Here is a 21724-nt window from a genome sequence, read left to right as displayed (position 1 = left end):
TTTCATTAAGAGATCATAACTATAAAGAATACATTTTTCATATTTACCTACCTCCCAGTAGCCACTGGTCTTTTCCATCTTCCCAAATTGTTCTTTGTCCCTCTTTCTTATATTAAAAAATATTGAATTTTGCTTATTCTGCTTAACATTATTTCTAGTTTTATCTGTTACAAATAGTTTATTTCATTCCCTTTATGGCTAAATAGTAATCTACTGTGTATCTCTAACACTTATGCAGCCATGGATAGTGGCTTCCTGATTCCATACCTTGGAACTATAAATTTGGGTGTAATATGTCTGCTTTAAAGCAACTGTCATTTATAGGAATCAGTTTATGGTGCTCTGCTATAACAGTGGGAGTATATAGTTCCCACATTAGAGGCACACAACATAACCGCAGTATGTATAACATTCTTGCTGATTTTTCTTGTAGAGAACAGAAGACACAGATCTGCTAATTACCACATTTGCCCTTCATCACATCAGGAATGTGTTACACTCCCTAGAAGCAAAGAAGGTGCATATTTAAAAGTAATGATAAAACTATGAAGCCAGAGCTCATCTTGCATTTCCAAGTTTTAATTCCCCCTTATGTGAAACACCTTGGAGGGACATAGTAGAGGAAAGCTGTCAACCCTGCCCAGAAACTAAGAAGTGATATATGCAATTTCTCCAGCGCTAACTATGGATCCTGAGTGTGCCTATGACTGGGTGCATCAAACATATTCAGAGAATTAGTATTAGCATAGAGCTTAAACACATCACCTAAATCTACCCAGTTAGTAAGTAGAGAAACAGGCACTTTACTCAAATTTTGTTCCCCCTTCTAAAAAGGACTGAAGCATCCACAGTTTGATCTTCCTTCTTCTTGAACTTCATATGGTCTGTGACTTGTATCTTGGGTATTCTGAGCTTTTGGGCTAATATCCACTTATCAATGAGTGCATACCTTGTGTGTTCTTTTGTGACTCAGTTACCTCCCAAACATCATCACTCTTGAATAAAGAGCATAAACTTTGAAAATGACTCAACTCTTAAAACAACACGTATTTAAACTAAATCTCTTTATCACATTTAATTATTCTATTCTGGTGTAATTACCACTCCTCTTTCTTTTGAATTTTGCATTGTCTTTATTGCTTTGGGCCTTTATCAGACAAATCTGTGCCTCTGGAGTTTAGACCTAAATTCTGTTTTATATATACCTATTTGTCTGTACCTAATACCATACAGAAACAACGATCAGTCATAAAACACACTTGATATATTATAATTCTACCTAACATACTGTCACGTAATATATATTACATAAAATGCTTATTGCATATAAGTTTTCTCATTCACCCTCATCTTTCAAGACTAAAGTTTCTATATGTCAAAGTATTTTAAAATGACAGGAAGATACTTGGGAACTGGCCAGTCAGTATAGACTTTCTCAAGTTCATGTATGCACACACACACACACACACACACACACACACACACACACACACCACACACACACACACACACACACACACACACACACGAGGTGGGAGGCAGGGCAGGCAGTTTACGACTGTTAAATCATAACCTTATTCCCAATCATGATTTGCAAAACAGGCCATAAAAGATTCTATTTTCTGTGAAAAAAATGACATGTTCTTTAACTTGGCTGACAATATTTTAACAAATGAACAAATAAAATGAAATAAATAATAAATTTTGCAATATTAGTAATTGATAAAAAAGAAAACAAGTTCATTTGATATATGCTGATAGGTGTCTGTGGTGAATGTAGAGTAAATCTTACCTTTTTTTTTTTTTTTTTGATGCCTGCATCATATCCAGTGAGGTATTTGCACCATTCAGTATGATGGATAATTAATACTGGGTGGAGCTGCCTTTGTAGTTCCACAGGGAAGTCTCTAACCTGGCTTTTCACAGGCTGACTTGACCAATGTGGCAGGAAGCTGGGTGGCTTACTTCCCACACTTCAGACATCCAGTGTCGTTTCTCTTCAAATTAAGTTCAGACAGGCATGGAAGGATTGCAAGCTTTCTGAGAGTTTTTCCTAGAGAAGGTGGGCTTAAGAAAGATACTGCTCACATGGGAATTTAAAGGGTCATTTTACCAGTGCAAATAATTATCAAAAGCACTCATTCCTAGGCAAGCTCTCCTGCCTGAACCTTCTGGTCCTTCACAGAGATTCACTTTTTCCCCATCACTAAGTCACAGGGGAAGGTGAACTCCATGGGCATGAACTCCACCCATGCTCAGCTCCCGTTGTCCAGCATAGTGCCTAGATGCAGTAGGTACGAAGTCAGGACATGCTAAAGAGTCAAAGAAATCCCATGTGCAGGGCCCCTGAATGTCTACAAACTCCTGCTTCCACACCCCTGAGAGAATGCACTCCTCTCCCACCTGGTGAAATGGGAAACTATCTTTTATAATGCTGTAACAAGTCTTCCTTTATGGCTGATATCTTCAGGAGCTGAACAAAGCAAGCATCTCCTTGTTTTCCTTGCTTCTGAAAACAAGCCAAGGCCTCATTGGCATCTGTCCTCACTGGGGCATCTTTACTCCCTTAAAATGCTGCTTGTGTTGTGTGCGAGGTTTTAATTTCCCTGCATTACAGAAAAGGTCATGGCACATTCACCTCTGTGTCCTTATCACCCAGGACAATGCTCTGCACACATCAGGAGCTCAGTACTCTGCAGCTACTCCCTTGTACATGAGCAGTGTCCCCTGACCCTGGTTAACACGTGGGTGGAAGCCACTCCCTAACACCTGTTGGGTGAATCAAAAAGGGCGTGTGCATTAGAGAGTATGCTCCATGTGAATTAAGAGCGAGTATCCTAAAAGCATGCTCCAGGTTATTCATTGTGTTGTTACAATAGCACACTCTAGCCGGTTTAATCCTATTGTTTATAAGTGTCACCTCCTTCATCTAAAACACTGTGGTCCTGTTCCTGATACAGGTTGAATTTAAGTGTCCTCCAGGATTCTATGTTTTATAGCCCCACGTTGGTAGCATAACCTTGGAAACAGGGCCTGGTTGAGGATGTGCAGTACTGGGGATGGGTTCATGAGGGTGCCTCTGCTTCCTGGTCTGTCAGTAGAGTGGTCTTCTGACACACACGTTTACAGCCACGCTGCTCTGCTGAAACACACAGGGCCAGGAAACCACGGGCTGCTCTCTCTGAAACCATGAACGAAGTCCATCTTTCCTCTCACTGTTTCTCTCACGTACTTTAGTACAGAGCTTTAGTAGCAGCTAATGTAAAAATACTTTAAGAAACAAAAGAACTCTTGCTGTGTGCTTGTGCTTGTGTGTGTGCATGTGTGTGTTGTGCAAACATACATATGATCATTTAATGCCAGTGGGACAAATGAATGAGGTTGCTGTTATAACCCATTATGACCCAGAAAGCCATGGGCTGCTCTCACTCAGGGAGAACAGTTCAGGACAGAGTAACATACAGCTCCCACATTGACTGAATGGTTTTGAAGAAGCTAGACATATAGGAGTAGCTTCCCTTGGAGGGAGTCCCCATGAAGCTGAATCAGGAAGCTGCACCTCAGCCCTTTTCTGGCATGTGTTCACCTTCCCCCAAGTTTCCAGAGACTCATCCTTCCCTTTGTCTCCCCACTTCTCTACAAACTTGATGGTTTGGATGGCTGAACTTGAATGCCAACTTACATGGATCTGGCATCAGTGAAGGGTATGCCTCTGGTAGGTCTATGAGAGCATCTTCAGAAAGGACTAGTTGAAGGGGACATCCTTCCCCCAGAGTAGACAGCCCTTTCCAGTCAGTGGCAGCCTAAATATCAGGCTGGCTGTGGAAAAGCAGTGTTACCTGCCTCACTTCCTGCAAGTAAGTGTGTCTACCCTAACACTGTGGCTCTCATACCTCACTATCACCCCAAAACTCCTCCGCCTTCCTTTCCAAAGTGACCTGAAGACCAGTGGCTTTCCAGGAATCCTGCAGGCCTGTGACACTAGATTGTGACTGCCAAGATATCCAGCTGGTGCCAGACTCTCAGCTTCTTCTATATGCAGACAGCCATTGCTGGACAGCCCAGCCCATATGGTATAAGCTAAGGATGTATGCCTTCTTCAGTAGAAACCTTCAGTCTCTTGATCTGTTCCTCTAGAGGATGCTGGCTCACATGCTGCTCTTTGAAGTGTCTGTGTAAACTGACATCCAAAGCTACTCTGTGGAGATCTGTTGATTACCTGTCTGTCTCTCATGTATGCATGAAATATGATATTAAATTTCTGGCTTTTTTTTCATCTGTCTCTTCAAACATGGGGCTGTTCTGAGAATTTGTAGGAGTTGTTCTTTCCTGACATAAGTAATAGCATAAGAGAATAAATTTTGCCATTTTAATCAATTTCTAATAAACTTTCTGTTTTTTTTTTTTTCCTAGAAAGGTTGCTGCAGCAGCTAACTCTAAACTTCATCAAAGCTTTGGACAACTTTCTGTACAGGACACTTGTTTTCTGTTTTTATCCTACTAAAATTATATTTGAATGGATCAATTTCATAGCAAGTGTTCTGATCTTGTTCAAATTGGAAGTAAGAACTCTGGGGAGAATATCATACCTGAGCCACAGCCAGCACAGCTCTGTGTCCATTAGGCCATGGTCAGTGCATCTCTGTATCTATCAGACCATGGCCAGTGCATCTCTGTATCTATTGGACCATGGCCAGTGCATCTCTGTATCTATCAGACCATGGCCAGTGCATCTCTGTATCTATCAGACCATGGCCAGTGCATTTCTGTATCTATCAGAGCATGGCCAGTGCATCTCTGTATCTATCAGACCATGGCCAGTGCATTTCTGTATCTATTGGACCATGGCCAGTGCATCTCTGTATCTATCAGACCATGGCCAGTGCATCTCTGTATCTAGCAGACCATGGCCAGTGCATCTCTGTATCTATCAGACCATGGCCAGTGCATCCCTGTATCTATTGGACCATGGCCAGTGCAGCCCTGTGTTCACCCAAGCCATAGTCAGCATAGCACTGTGTCCGTCCAAGCCATGACCAACCCAACCCTGTATCAAAATGATCCATGGCCAGTACAGCTGTATGTGTAGCTCCAACCATGGCCAATGCAGCCCTGTGGCTATCTGAGCCATGGCCAGTGTAGGCCTATGCCTTTAAGCAATAGAACCAGTGTCATGCTTCCTGCAGCTCCTCATAAAAGTACTTCTTGGTTCTCTGTTATAGCCCTTTGTCTCCCTGAATCTCTTTATGCTTTGTTTTCTCATTGGTTTGTTTCTTCTTTGGTTTCACACAAGCCACTCCCATTTAAGAAAATAATGACAATTAAAGATAGTTTCATTAGATCATCTCTCTGAATTTTTGCTGAATGCTATCTGTAATTCTTGCATTTAAGAAATAAAATATCTCAGCATCAAAAATAAGTTTTATTAAAATTTTAGATTTGTCTCCTTTCATACAAGCTTGAGGTACAGCTAAATAATTCCATGTGAAGTCACTGTTGCCTCTGTTTCTCTGAGAGGCTCTGTTCTCTGCCAAACAATTTGTATCCCAGACCCTTGCCACTGGCAACCAACAATGTCTTCATCGGTGTATATTTTCTGACTTAGCTACCACAGAGAACAAAGAATCATGTACTGTCCTTCCAAAATTTCTGGCAAACATTCCAGGTCTGGTTCTATCTTTGGGTCATTGGTCCACACATAAGCAGCTATAGCCAAGAGGAACAAAACCTCTGGTACACAAGTCTGCTCTTAAGGATGGAGAACAGAATAGAAACTTACATAAACTATCACTTTAGCATATGAAACTGACTTTTCTAGTAAGGAAAATCAATCCATCAACAGAATCACAGGACAGATGCTGAGCAGTGAACTCTTTTGTCCCCAAGCTCTTGAGAGTTGTGTAATTTCCTTTCAGAACCATCTGTATGATTTCAACAAGGACTATCCTTGGTTCTGGGTTCAGCTTGTTCCTTGGAATTCAAATTTACCTCTTCAACTGGTGCAATGTGGTCTTTGTTCTCTGATACCAATAGAAGATTGATTTTTATCACCAAACTCACCTGAGACTAGAAACAAGACCAAGATAGGGCACATCTAAAATGTCCACTTCCATGTGCCTATTCAACATATAGTTTCTCTCTGCCTCCCCTGCAGGCTCGATTTGCTGAGCTACTGCTTAATTTAAAGCCTGAAATCCATTAAAAGCAAAGCAAGGAACAGAAATGAAATCCCCTCATTAAATCTGTGTTCAGTAGGGTGTGTGCATAATTCATCTAATACCATCAAATATAAATATCCCAGTGTTGGGGGGCATGGAGCCAAAATGAGTCCCGTTAGAAGAAGATATTGAGAAGAGACATGCTTTGCAGGAAACTTGTGCGTACGATAATGAGATCTGACACCAGAGGACTTCCCACAAGGTTCCTGCATGAGGACATACTCAGCCACAGGGCCTCCCTGCCAGCATCTCTGTGGGCAAATACATGTTTATAAACTCAACTCCAGCTTCCCTCTGAAGCTGGCACTGGGCTGTTGTAGCTTCCAAAAGCCATGAAATGAAGGTTCCCTGGGCTTTGGACTGTCAGGATAAATCAAATGTAGAAAATGTGGGCTCCTGCTCTCAAACCACTCACCTACCAGAAACACCAGCCCCAACCTGCAGCTTCCAATCCATCAACTTCAGAGCCAGAGCCCAACATATGGGACAGGCTTCAGGGCATGGCTGTTTCCCAGTCCCATGATGCAGAAATTGGAGTCTGATGGCCTTGGGGATCTTTTATATCAAGTGGAAGCTTTACTAGCTAAAATCTCAAAATGATAAATATTTCTACTCTGGATTCTGCTTTGATGCCTGTTGGTTTCCTCCCAGAGAATCTATATCCTGTTCTTATAACTACATTCTCTTCACCCTCCTTTACTTCCTTCTCCTCTTCATAACCACCACTGTGTCATGAATCTTAAACATTCTCAGAAGAACATGGTCACAGCTGAAGGTACTTTCTGGAACATAATGGAACCTTTAGGAAGTAGAGCCTATTGGGAGAAAATTAGGTCATTAGAACATGTTCTAGAGAGATTGGAATGCCTGATTTTCTCTTTTCTTTCTTTCTTTCTTTCTTTTTTCTTTTTCTTTCTTTTTTTTTTTTTTTTTTTTTTTTTTTGCCTTTAGGCTGCCATGCTATGAGTAGCTCTTATTGCCTCAAGCCACAAAGGGTCTGCCTCAGCCCAGCCTAAAAAGTATGGAGCAAAGAAACCATACACTGAAACCTCTGAAACTATGAGTCCAGATAAATGCTTTCTCCTTTTGACTTATTTGCCTCAGAAATTTTGTCACAGTGGGAAGCTAACCAATATTATCACTTACAGCATCATGCTGTTTACTTAACTTGCAAAGGAAGTGAGCACGATTTAAAATAGATATACAATGTCACTGTCTTAGTTAAGGTTTTATTGCTGTGAACAGACACCATGACCAATGCAAATTTTGTAAAGAACAACATTTAACTTGATCTGGCTTACAGGTTCAGAGGCTCAGTCCATTATTATCAAGGCAGGAACATGCCAGCATCCAGATAGGAATGGTGCAAGAGGAGCTGAGAGTTCTACATCTTCATCCAAAGGAAGCTAGGAACAGACTCAGCATCCTCAGACAGCTAGGAGAAGTGTCTCCAAGCCCAGCCTCAGAGTGACACACTTCCTCCAACAAGGCCACACCTTCTAATAGTGCCACTCCCGGGCCAAGCATATCCAAACCATCACATTCACTTAATTCTTACACATACTAATTCTCCAGTCTTCAGGATTTTTGTAATAGCTTCTTACCTAGCTCTTAAGCAAGCTGTTATCTCACCATCTAAATGTCAACTCCTCAGAGACACCACCTAAGTCTCAACTTCTCAGAGTTGTGTTCTCTGATGGACCCATTTTTAATGAGGTAGGAAGTGGCCAAGTCACAACTATCCTGCCATCTTTCCTTTTTGTTTTCTGTTTGTTTGTTTGTTTGCTCTGCACTTAATACTGGATAGCAATTCATTCCTCTTTACCTCTTGCTTTTGACATCTGTCTTATATAACAAAAGGTAAGCTCCTGGACCCAAAAGGAGGGAGGATCCTCTAACCTGTCCATTGCTAGATCCTCACTGACTAAAAGAGAGTTTTGAGTCAAGACAATGCTTCAGATTGTGGAGGAAGAGATCGACTCTACAAAAAAGACAAGGTTGTGATCTCTATAGTCCTGATAAGGAAAGGGAGACACAGCAGTGTGTTGAGCAGATATCCTAGAAGTTCATGAAAGAATACCTGTACAATGAACTAGGAAGCAGTGTTCTGTTCATAAAACATCTGCTTCAAACATGGAGACCTAAATAGAAATGTTCCCAACACTTCTCACATATTCCTACTGCCCATAGTACCTTGGCTCAGGATCAACTTTATCAAAAGCCACCGAATCACTGATCTGGACCACAGTTTATTAAATGTCAGTTCTTAGGCTAAATTTATACTTTTCCTTTTGAATTTATGCACCAGTTATTAATACACATGGATTAATATATAACACAATAGAATACTTGTGGGTCTGCAGTTTGCACTCCTCCTTTGATGTACAGTGGTACAGACACCCTGATCAGGAAGAGATGGTCTTCCAGCTGACAGTAATGATAAGATTTCATTGTACTGGGAGGCAGAAAATACTGTCTTTAGTATATTACTGTCTTTTCTTGTCCTGAACTCTGATCTGGTTTTACAAATAACAAGATGAATTGAATCAAATTAAGCTTTCTCCAAGATTTTCCCCAAAATAATCGTTACTTTCTCTATTGCACTGAGGAGTTTGGGCTCTGGGGGTCATGGTACCCATACTGTTTCAGAATCGTATCAAGGCAATAAACAGTGAGCATCCATCTCAGCATCTAATGTGGGGTGTAATTAGTAAATACCATTACAAGCTATGGGGAGCTTAGATAAGTCAAACTGATTTACAACCTTGTTCTATGAGTGGAACCAATCTTCTTTCACACAGCAGGCCTGACAAGAAGCCCAAAGGATCACAATGATCTGGTAGACTGGTCCTCTAGCCTTGAAGGGGAGACATATAGAGATGACTTTGCTTGCTGTAAATTGGTTTTAAGAGTATACAGGATTATAAAATACTAGCAGGCTTCATTTGCCATTCACGCTTTGTTGGGATTCCCAGTCTTCCTGATTATTAAATGTATACCACCTTCCTAAGAAGCCAGGAAGATAGTAAGCTCCCATAGAGGTCAGTAATGTAGGGTTTGGAGGCATACCTTCCCCTAGGACTCCTATAGTCCCCCTCCCTAAGGGAGGTATGATGTCATAGAAGTGTATCACCCACTCTTCCAGGGCTACTGAATTTTGATACATATACTACATATAAGTACATGGCATAAGGCCTCTGTACCCCAGATTTTTCAATGGTACAACTTGTATTATGTCTTCTACTGTACTAGAAAAAAAAAATGCCTTTATCTCCACAGTGTGCCCACTGTCTGTCACACAGAGGTCGGGGGCACTGGTTAACTTCATTGTTATTATTGTTTCTCTTTTGTAGCTAGTTTTCTGTATTTAAAGAGGACATCATGCTGTCTGCCAAAGACACAATGGGCATCATTCAGATCAAATCTATGAGGGGATATGACTATACTTGTTTAAGTCCATACCCTTAGAATATGAATGCTAGTATGCACTTGCCTACCCTCTCTGAGAAAGATATGTGGATAATGAAGAACAGGCTGATAACTGTGCTGTATGCGTGCTTATGTGTATCTGCCCTGCTTCTGTTCATGTAATACTAAACAAAACTAACAGCATGTTTTAACTCTGATACCCATTGATACTTATAAAAATGTGTTAGCCTTTACTATATTGTGCTTATGAAAGTCATAACTCGTAAGAAATTTTGTTTTTTTTTGTTTTTTTTTTTGCATGTTGCTTGCTAATACTTTATTTTAGTGAGCCTCAAAGTCTACTTTAAAAAATAAATAAAGTCCATGTCTTCCTTTTTCTAGAAGATTCTCAGATTTTTCTCTGGTTAACAACCTCTTTCAACTCATCTACCCCACCACAATTATTCTTTGTTTCTGTAAAGGTATGCCATTTTCTCTGCCCAATCACATTGCTTCCCTCTAGTGCCCAACAACCTCCCTTTGTTTTCCCATGACACCTGACTTCTCAGAATTGTCTCTTCATTGTTTCTTCCTTGGACCAGTTTAGAGGTCCATGTTGTGACTCACTCAAGCCCCACAAGCCAATTATTGCCTGTTCAAATGTTTGAGGCTCTCTTTTCATGCCAAAATTTGCATGATGATCTTTATTTAAGACCACTAGACTCACCAATAAGGTAGTGGGAGCACCAATCAAATTTGGATGAGTGAGATTGCCAATTGCTTAAGAAAATTACTTGTTTATCTGTTTGCAGTTCAAATGTAATTTAGTTTCCCACTCTGGCCGGTAGTTCTGACTGCTGGTAACTTGAATCGTGACCCTTAAGGTAAAAGTTTCAGACAACTTTCCAAAACCAGAATTTCTTGAATCTACCCATTATGTACTGATAATAAAACAAGTGGTCTGAAATTACTGAAATCCAACAAGCAGTACTGCGATTTATCTCCACAATCCAGCCACCCCAAGGTTCCCTTTCTATGTAGCCTTTTTTCAAGATTAAAGCACGATATTCTTCAGCATTAGTGTCCACACATATTCCACACGAAGCTGCCCTAATCCTGGGCTACATGGACAACCAGCAGCTTCTGCAACTCAGAAACCACTGCCCTTGTGGACCAGATAACAGACTGTATGATTTTGTCTCCAAGGTAATTTTATCTCAAGGACACTTTTCCTTTATACTGCTGGCTGACCTTGGAGAAAGACCTCAACAGGTGTGATTAGGTCTGCATTCCTGGAAAGTGTTTGGCATTTAAGCCTCATCCTTCACTGAAGGATGGGTTATTATTCAGTCTTCCGATCCACAGGATTTCAATGGTTCCCCTTTTACATTATACTTTCCCCAATTAATTAAATAGATATGATAGGAAAACAATAGAAAGAAACATTGCATAAGGCAAGAAGCAGAGCCTTTTGTATTTTCTTTTTCTTTTAATTTTCATAGAAACTTTTAGGTACAAGAGTAATACTCTTCTTTATAGAGGAAGAAACTAAGACAGAAAGAGGTGTGGAAAATAGCATAAATTCCAAGTAAATGGCCTGGAATAAAGACATTATGTAAAAGGTTAGATTTATAAAGTTTTATGGAAGCAATAGTAATTTTTCTACCCCACTGACTCTGCAACTTGGCAATGTGACAGACATCCTCACACAGAAGACACATAAAGTCTTAGGATGCCTCTGTGCTATGGCAGTTCATGTGCAAACATGACAGGTTGTTTGGAGACAAGGAGAATATGGCATTTGGAACAAACTAAACACAAGCTCTAACTAGAGTTAACTCACTGGCTGCACCCAGTCCCAGTCACCAGAGTTGACTGTTATGGAAAGCCCAGCAGAAATGAACAATCAGAAAAATTTTACAGCCAATTAAAAGTCTTTATTCTAGCCAGTTGGGACTAATTCCAGGAGAACACTCAGTGTAGTGCCAAGTGTTTAGGATAGTAAATTTTTTAAGGCAAAAAAAAAAAAAAAAAAAAAAAAAAAAAAAACAAAAACACTTCTTGGTATTTTGTTCAGCCACTGCAGGGGTAGATTTTGTGCAAGCAAGCAATTTAACAGTAGTTAAGATATGCAGTTATCTGGAGGGTGAGGTTCACATATGCAGGCAGTTTAACAGAATCCTGAGGTAAGTTAGCTGAGGCATCTAGACCCTAAGTTTCTAAAATAGAGTTAATTAACTTTCCACTAGGTTTTATATCAAGGAGGTCAAACTTCACTTAAAGCTAAAATGTCCTTATCAAAAATACAAGGAAGTCTTGCCTTGCCACAGACTAGTAGTATAGCCACCTCGTGACAACCAGGCCTGGTCACCAGAGATGTCCTGTTGACTTATACAGCCATCCGACTATACCCAGGCCTGGTCATTGGAGATATGCAGTTGACTATCACAGCTGGAAGCTGTTGAGACATTAAGGTTGCTTTCTAAGTAGCCAGACCTCATTCCTATATTTGAAATACCACTTTCTAAATATTACCATAGCTTCGGTTTCTGTCAGCATCGTAAACAGGGTTCAGCTCTGGCTGTGACAAGCTCTATCTGTCCATTGCAGTTCTGAGCTTACGGGCTGTGACTTGGAGCCTGTAGAGAGAAAGGGCTTTGAAGGTACAGGAAATAATATGACCAATACTTATCTACTTAGGAATTAAAGGCCTCTTTGCTATCTTTCAGGATCAAAAGGCACAGAATGTCATAATTTCCTCCCTTAAGTGTCCTCTGCCTTTTCTGAGCATTGGCTATCTCTATTCCAGATCCTGAAAAACCATTGCTTTGTTTTATTCTAGATAGTGACTTTCTGGAATGTCACACAAATTGAGCAGAGACATTTGAAATTGCCTTCTCTGACTTAGTATGATCTATTAGAAAGGCAAATTTTTATTTCTCGTGAGCTTGTTGTCATACTTAATTGCTGTGGTTTAGAATTCTACATGGAAACAATTAAGTTAAAAGACAACCAAGGAGACAAGAGAACACAGTTTATGCATAGTAACAAAGGAAATCAATAGAAACCATGTCCGAAGAAGCTGATGCATAGAATTTTCTAGATGAGAAGTTGAGATACATGCTGCTGATATGTTCATGAGCAAAAGAAAGCCATGACTGCTCTTGTAGTTTCAAGCAAGTGTATATTATTCATTCAGCATTGCCCCCCACTTCCTAGTATCTTTTGTTCTTTGGATAATTTTACTTCAATTTTCATGTCACATGTATATGCATTATTTTATATATCTTTACAAAAACCTAGGGAACATAAATGCGAGAAATTATTGTCTTTTTTATTTTCTAACTACTATCTTCACTCACATCCATTTTCCCACAAACAACATAACTTAAGAAAAGACAGTGATTTGTCAATGAGATGGTTCATTAAGAACAATGCCATATAACTGATAGTGATCTACAGATTCAATATACTCCTCATCAAAATTCTGATACACCTCACAGGTATGGGAGAAAAACTAAAATTTATTGCAGAGGATAAAGAATATAAAATCTAGAGCCTTTTGAGATACAACTTGACATCACACACGAAAAATTCTACATCAGCCCCTAGTCAAGCTCTGAACTAAACTTCAGCCTCAGCCTAATTTTTACTTTTCACTGGAGATTTTCATCTATTTAGCAAGATGTACTGGAGAAGAGACCCAGTGGAAGATCTTCGGGTGCAATCAGTATACAAGGGGAATCTGTGGCCTAGATGAGATGTTTTCTGTGGACTTGCAGAGGTTTCTAACTAGAACCCTCTAGTATCTGAGGTCTTCAGGACTACCAGGACTTAGGAGTAGAGATGGAGAGCCTGAGGAAGCCACTGAAGCCCACTCTTGGTACCTATTGGTAATTATCTGCAACCTGGAGCAAACATGCAACCCATTTATAGACTTTCTAATATAGAAATCAAGGCTTACAAAAGCCACTAGGAGAAAGAAAAGAGCCTCCCCACATCCCCAGCCAGCCTTTCTTTGAACACAAGACTAAAACTGTATGCCTTTGGAGAAGATAATAAAACTGTCCAGTCTCCCAAGGCTATGGCAGGAAAGAATGAAAAAATCTGTCTCTTTCATGCTGTGTGAAGACTAGAGAAAGGCCATCTGCCATGGGCATAGTACAAAGTAAACCTAAAAATCCAAAGCCAAAAGGCTCCAGTATCTTTCATATTAAATTCTACTTGCTAGCATACATTCATTGGAAAAAATATAACAGGTTGTTTGGACATTCTCCTTCGTGTGTATCATGTGCTTTGATCTCAAATTTGGGTCCATAAAAGTAGTATTTGAGTCAAATCGAAAATGTCTTTATCAACAAGTTCTGTTTGAATTGCTGAAGTCCTTCACAGAGCCAGAGGAGAAGTTTAACCACATACTCTGTGAACAGGGTCCTGTTATCAGTACCCCGGAAGGCAGATGTGTGCTGTGGACAAGTGAGTTATGGATCTGGCCACAGTCTACTCTTCCTCTCTGTGATGCAATCGGCGAAACAGAGCAAACAGTGCTGGAAGTTGGAAAAAAAAAGTTTTTTCTCCAGTTTTGCTTACCAAATTATGAAGATGAGTAGAAACAAAAGTCTATGTTCCCCAGTCCTTATATTGCTATGCAAAAGATTTTCATGAAGGAAATGCTCACAGAGATGTGGGAAATGACCTTGAACTGTAAAATGTTTGCCAGCTACAGTCCCTGCTGCTTCCTGCCCTGGACCTCTGACTCTCCTCTCTGGGATGACAGCCATTTTCATCCTATCTCTGAACATGTATGGGTGTCAGACTTCACTTCTTTCTTCAATGTATTCTGGGCCTCCTCCAAGTTGATGCTCTGGGAAGAAAATTTGCACAGATCTCAGCTGGTGTCTGAACTCTGATTAGGAGCCAAGTGACCTCAATTTTACAAGCTTTAGGTTGGCCCACACCAGCCCTCCAGGCTCAGTACAAATAATCGCTAATGCAAGGGGCTGGGTAGAGTTGGCAGTGTGATTTGTAAGGTCAGGAACAGTCAGTCACCAGCTTTTATGGGCTTTGGAACTCAGTCGTACTGGTTCACACATCTGAATCTGTCTTTTGAAGGCTTTAAACAAAGGTGTCTACTTGTTATATAGTTCTGTGTTGCAAAGGTGCCACACAGAGCAGCGTGGCAGAAAGAACAAACTTTAAAACAACCAAATCCACCCAGAGCTACAGTAGGGGCACTGGCTCTCCAAACTCCTCCACCAAGAATACGAGAATGAACAAAGTTCAATGTGATCCCCAGATGAATGAGAACACTGAGACATAATTCCAAAGAAGGCATTGAGAAGTCAGATATCTTACTTAGCTTTGGTAAGAGAGGGAGGACATTTGGAGTTCAGATAGCAGAAATAATTGCAGAAACAGAGAGTCATCTGTTTGATTCCAAGAGCCAGAAATAGAAATCTGATAGTGTGAGAAAGTCAGATCATTTTAATGAAGACAGAATGCATTTATCGCCCAAACTTGTCAACGTTATAAAAAAAATTTAAAGTGGACTATGCAATTGAATCTCTACATGCTATTCACTGCTCAACATATACTAACAGATAAGCAGCTCCAACATGTCTGTGCCTGAATTTCAGAGTCTGATATCAACTCCAATGTTTGGAGAACATTTTCTAAAGCCACAAGTTACACAAGTATAACATTAGTTTTTCTTCTAATCCTATTTTGAATGAAGGTTCTTAAGCACCTTTGTCTCCCTTGTAGCCCACAACCCACCAGATGTAATGGGAAAGAAAGGATACTGGGAAAGTGGACCTGTTTAGAAATGGTTTTTGGAGCAACTCTTGCCGGTGTTGGCTGGAAATCAGCAGTTCAGTTTACAGGTTAGCAGTAGGAGCTTGATCCACTCACAAATGCCTCATGAATACACCAGCAGTCCAGTTTGGTACAGTGGGTTTAGCAACAGCAGTGACATGATCTAGCAGAGACAGCCAGGCCAGTCTTGGTTTGAGTCAGCAGGAGGGACCCAGAGGGATGCCAGGAGGAGTTCCCTGGCTGTGCCTGTCTCAGCAAAGAGATCAGCGAAGATGTGAGATCCAGAAGCCTCGTACAGCTAGCTGTACTAGCAAGCCAAGCTCTGTCTCTTTCACTCCATGAAGTCCTAGTTATACCCTCCAAATATCATGTGCCCTTCACGTGTGCCTTGCCTCAGCATGGGTCTTGTCTCAACATGTGCATCCAATCAGCTCAAGCCCTTGGAAACAGCAACAAACTTCAGTAAACCACCAGAAGATTTTTTTGGTGCAGTTCTCTCTATGGAATCCAGACAAATTCATCTCAACTTCAGAATGTAAGGAAGATCAATGGATCAATGTATGAATGTTGTTAGCAAAGAATCTTTTATCGTGTGTCCTTTCATGTGCTTGCTTTAACAGAACATCCTCTCTCCTCTGTTTGCTGCTGTGAAACATTCCTTCACAAGTCTGCCTTAGCCTTTCACACATGTGTCCACTTTATCTAAATGTTCCGTCACCTGTTTGCCCTAGCAAAACACCATCCAACAGACTTTCCAAAGAACCCTTAAGTTTCCACTTCAACACAGCTTTCTTCAGAAACCTAGAGATGGGACTTCAGACTTTTGGTATCTTCATGTCTCAATTTTTTTTGTTTCATATTTCTTTAGTTTTCAAGGTCTTGATATTTCAGGAATTAATTGTTTCCTAAGAAATCTTCAGAAAGCATCCTTCTTCTACTCCTGACTTATAGAGATGCAAATCTAGAGAGCCCTGTGATTTCTTCTGTGCTCACATACAATCACTACTCTTACTACCACTACCAGAACCATCATCAAAGCCACCACCACCAATACTAACCATCACCATTGTTACCTCCACAGCCATCACCACCACCATGATTATCCACCATCAACCACCTTTACTACTACTACTACCACCATTAACCCTCAGTACCATCATCATCACCAGTGCCGCCACCACCACCATTTATGACCATTACCATCATCACCATTGGCATCACTAACATCACCATGACCAATGCAGCATCACTCCAACATTGGCATCATTACCACCGCCATCAACACCATATCTCTATTGCTGATGTCACCATTACACTATCAGGATCACCACTGCCACCTATCATCACCAACATTACCACTAGTGTCCCTACTATCACCAGCACTAAAGCCACCAACCAACACTATTACCATTGTCACCATCACTATTATCACTATTACCAATGCCACTATCACCACCACTGGCATCATCATTGTGACCCACCACCCCTGCGACCACCACCAGAAGCAGTCATTTCTACCAGCAGTATCATTACCATTATGACCACTACTGTCACCACCATCATTATAACCATCAGCATTTTATTGTTAGCACTATAATCATAATTGTTGTCTTTAGTTACTATCATAGTTACCATTGCCTATTCCTCCATCATTATCATTATCACAACTTCACTACCAATAGCCTGCCACCATCCTACTACCATCCTATTTCACAACCACTACCAAACTCTATCCATCTTACCACCACCATTACCATTCTCTGTTACCACCACCACTACCATCAACTACACATCTAAATAAGTTAGCTTGCCTATGCATTTGTAGTAAAGGAATGAGGAGCCTATATGAGTTCAGATCTGACTATTGGCTACTTACTAAGTGTTTTTATGATTTCTTCATTTTTCATGGTCCTCTGCAACTCTGCTAAGTCAAGGCATGGAGGGGAAGCTACACAAACTTCAAAAACACTTTTGCTGTGTAATGGATGTGCTGAGCAGTGGAGGTTCTGTTCTTGTCTGACCATTGTTTATGAGCAAAAAGTGTTGAGATTTGGTCTTTTGTAATCCTGAATATTGACACACACCCCCAAGTTCTGGTTGTCCCTAGGGATGAGAGAATTTTTATATACACAAGCAATGCTATATAACTTTGCTCCAAGTTATCCCTAACTGGTAAATAAAGATGCTTAAAGCCTATAGCTGGCAGAAGAGAGATGGGCATGGTTTGGGTTTCCAGGCTTGGGGTCTGAGGAGAGACCAGTAGGGGACAGTAGGAGATGGTAAAAGGAGAAGATGCCATGGGGGAAGTTACTCATGAAAACATGGCCATAGGGTTATTCAGTTGGAGTTAAGAGATGAACATAACAAGTTATAACTCGGGGTTATTGATAGAAAAGTAGAAATAATTTAGAGTATAGATATCTGCCAAGCTCTAGTACATTAAAGGCTTAATATAAATATAAAGGTTTATTTTCTTTTATCTGGGAACTGAATGATAAAAGGTGGGATAGGAACCCCCTGATTGACAATAAATAATTACTACAAAAAGCACTGGGGACATGGAGAAAGTATGCAGGGTCCCAAATTTAGTCTCCCATAAGGTCTCGATGACTCACTTGGGAACAACCCAATGGCCTATGCAAAATACAAAGACACAGGCCTCTGAGTCTTCAGGAACAGTCACCTTTTACCTTTGTCATTGTTACTTCTGCCCTATCCTTTCATAGAAATAGAAATACTCCACAAGCTCAATCAGGAAGAGTTACAAACCCAGCCTACAAATATAAAAGTCTGTGCAGTTAAATCAGAAATAGTACATTAAAAATAAACAATGAAACCCAAGTTTTGTGATAAAAAACATGTAGTTGTTTTACATGCTCACCTTCAGCATAGAACTGCTCCACCTCACAAATTGGAGAAGGTGTCTATGTAAAAAGAGCTTGTGTATGGAAACCCTTGCTTGCCAAGCATCTTTTGAGCATAAGATCTAGTGGTCATGGCTCCTGCTATAGACAGAAGTGAGGAAGAGGGCACCAAGCAGAGCTTCCGGATGACACAGAAAGCAGCATCAGCTCACACCTCTTAGTCCCCACGTGTGGGTTGAAGGTGAGGATAAAGCAGGTAGCAGTTTTGAATATATAAGTCAGATAAGGAAAACCCAGAAAAGGAGCACCAAGACCACCCAAGTTGTAGCTTTGGATAAAAACAGAAACCAATTCCAGGGATTTCCTTACTCTGAGCTACAGGTCAAACCTAGCCCACAAGGAGACATTATCAAGTACCTGGCAAAACTGAGCAAGGAGAAAAGGGGTCCTGAAAGAATTTTTGGGGATGCCAGTATGGATCCTGAGCACTTTATTTATCCTTAAAGCTTTGAGGGGAAAGGCCAGAGATGGGCTGCTGAGGTGATGAGCATTTATCTCCTTGAACTCATGATGTTTAATAGGAATGATAATATACATTTTAATACTTAGGTTTGTGCAAAGATTGGGACAAGAATAAACATTTATGAGTAACTGCATATACTGATCAGTTAGTGGAAAGTACTGAAATTGCCTCACTAACTGAAAGCTCCAGGGGTTTTGAGAAGGTTGAAAGAGCACTTGATTCCAATTTGTTTATCCTAGCTTGGCAGGGTAGAAAGGCAGGCGGGATGAAGAGCAGGAGCCTTAGCAAACTACAAAGAACACTCTAAGATCATACCTAGCATTAACTGTTAGGTAAGACAAGCATCTGATGGAAGATGAGAAGTCGGGCCAACTTGCCATCAGAATCCAGAGGCACAGATGAAGGTGCAAATACTCTCATATAATTTCCTCACCTCCTGGAATCGGTCACTGATCTTCATCATTCTTTTTATAAGTGTCCAGAATGAGTCTGCAGTGTTTCAGGCACTAGAAGAAGGGACACTGGATACGGGGCCCAAAGGAATACCCAATCCTATACTGACTAGTGTGGAACCTGGCCTCTTACTGGGCACATGACAATCACCAAATAGCAAGACAGCATTCAAACCCAGATTCCATATACTGTAAAGTCCTTGCTCTTTATTAGCCAGATCTGCTCAAGTACCCACAGCCAACATTCTCAGACAGGCAGAAGATAATTCTCATGGCTAGCTATAAATTGTTGTCTCTGCCAAGGGAGACTACTTGAATGGGACACTGGGCAGCCAGGAAGAATCTCTGCTCTAAAGTCCTTGCTGAAGCTATTTCCCTCCATCTCAGAAAGTACAATATTGAAAATCAATGGGGAGAAAGTGTCTGAAAGAGAACTAAATCAAATATCCCAATATGGAGGAGTTAATCATCCAAAATTAACCTTATAACATCTCGTATCAAACTGATCTATAAAGAAAATCAATGGGAGCAAATCAAACCCCTGGGCCCCTGCCCCTCCCTGGATACTGCCTCTGCTGAAAGCGGTGGGTGTGTTATCATTATCTGGAAACAGTACCTCAGTAGTTGATGTGTTTAGCCACAGGCTCTCCAAGGATGGTTTTTATATACATTTCTCGCCCCCCCCCCCTGCATTTGCTTAAACTGCCATTCTTAGAGTCTTAAATAAGGTGCACTTAGCTGAAAATTGCCCTTCACTGAGGAGACATGCTGTTCCCACTGAGGGGGATAATCTAGCCTTGTATATTTTTATGCTCTAAGGAAAGCATGACACTCAACAGATACTCAGCTATTCCTTCTGAAGCTACTCAGAGGACTTCTGGAACCAAGAAAAAATCCTTAGAGACAGAAGGAGCTAACACGGGGCAACTCCCCGTGCAGTAGGGTTGGATCCAAGACAGAAATTAGACCAGGCTGCCTATAGAAACTGCTGAGAATATCTGCCTCATGGTTTGGCAGGATGAGAGAAAGTATGAGAAATATTCCAAACAGTGGCTGGAATATTTCTCCACACATCTTCATATACATTTTCATTATTATACAAAACTGTGCAATTATTTTTTGTAAATGTGATTTGAGGGTTTTAGCTATCTCTCCTTCTCTTGAGATATGCTCAGTGGGAAGGAAGCTTTCTTCCTTGTAGTCACTATTAGACAACAAAATATCACTACAGTTTAGAGAAATGTTAGCCACTATTCTCTATATCTTGATGAGTTACTGAATGGAAAAAAGTTCAACCAAGTTCAAGTAAGAACTCAGCACTATGTCTTATGTTAAAAATGAAATAGTATTGGTAATGACAGGAATATCAACAACACAAATTAGGAGTCAATTATATGCAGTATCATTGCTGAGTGTGTGTTTTCTGTTAGATATTTATAGCAAAATCTTGCAAAATTATTCCACTTCCCACTTAGCCAACAGGAAAGATTCAGAGAGGTTCAATGTGGATAAACTAAGACTCAATATGGACAAGAAAATAAGTTTGTAGTCCCAGTTTTATAAATGATGCTGATTTGTTGGTCATGGTGATGATGATGGTAGTAACAGTTATGATGATGATACTAATGATGATGGTGAATAGATTGGTGCTGGTGATGATGATGATGATGCTAATGGTGGTAATATTAATATTGAGATGTCGGTGGCAATAGTGGGTGGCAGTGATGATGATGATGGTGATACCATCAAAGTAGAAGCAAGGAGAAGACTTGATCTTTCTCCTAAAGCTGAGTCTATCAATTCAGTTAATAGGCAAGCACCAGTATGACCTATGGCTTCGAATGAGATGCAGCTAAGATAATGCAGAGAGAACCTAAGAGGACATTTGGATCAGAAGAACCACCTAGTCACCCAAGCTGCTGTAAGACTCCAGGGTCAGAACTCAGGAACAAGGCCTCTAAGGAAAGAACATCCCAAGGTCTGAGTAGTGTCCAGAGACACAGCTGCAGATTAAAACAAGCCCATAGACTCATTGGAAACTTGAAAGCAAGGCTGTCTATGTCTAGAACTTGGTTCAATGAGCAGAATATTTTAGAAGTTGGAAATGAAGAAAATACAGATGTCCATGGCTCCGGCTTTCACCTTGGTCTGAAAAATATATGTACCACTATGCTGTGTTTGCCAGGAATCCAGTGAGGCTGAAACCCAGCACATACTCTTGAGCACTTCACACCCAAAGTGCTGTGATAGATGACCCTTAATAAGCAACATGTTAATGCCAGCCTGGGACAAGTACAGTGTGTTAAACAGAAGCCTGTTGTAACAAATGCCTGGGATAAACACCTTAAAAAGGGAAAAAATAATTTGGCTCCTCGTTCCAGGAGCATCTGTCTGTGGTGAGCTGGGTTCATTGTTTTGGGGCTTGCATGTGAAAGGCAAAACATG

The sequence above is a fragment of the Micromys minutus genome, assembly GCF_963924665.1.
Source record: "Micromys minutus genome assembly, chromosome: 2".
NCBI classification, from domain to species: domain Eukaryota; kingdom Metazoa; phylum Chordata; class Mammalia; order Rodentia; family Muridae; genus Micromys; species Micromys minutus.
The sequence above is the reverse complement of the archived record's forward strand: the minus strand, read 5'-3'. Positions refer to the sequence as shown.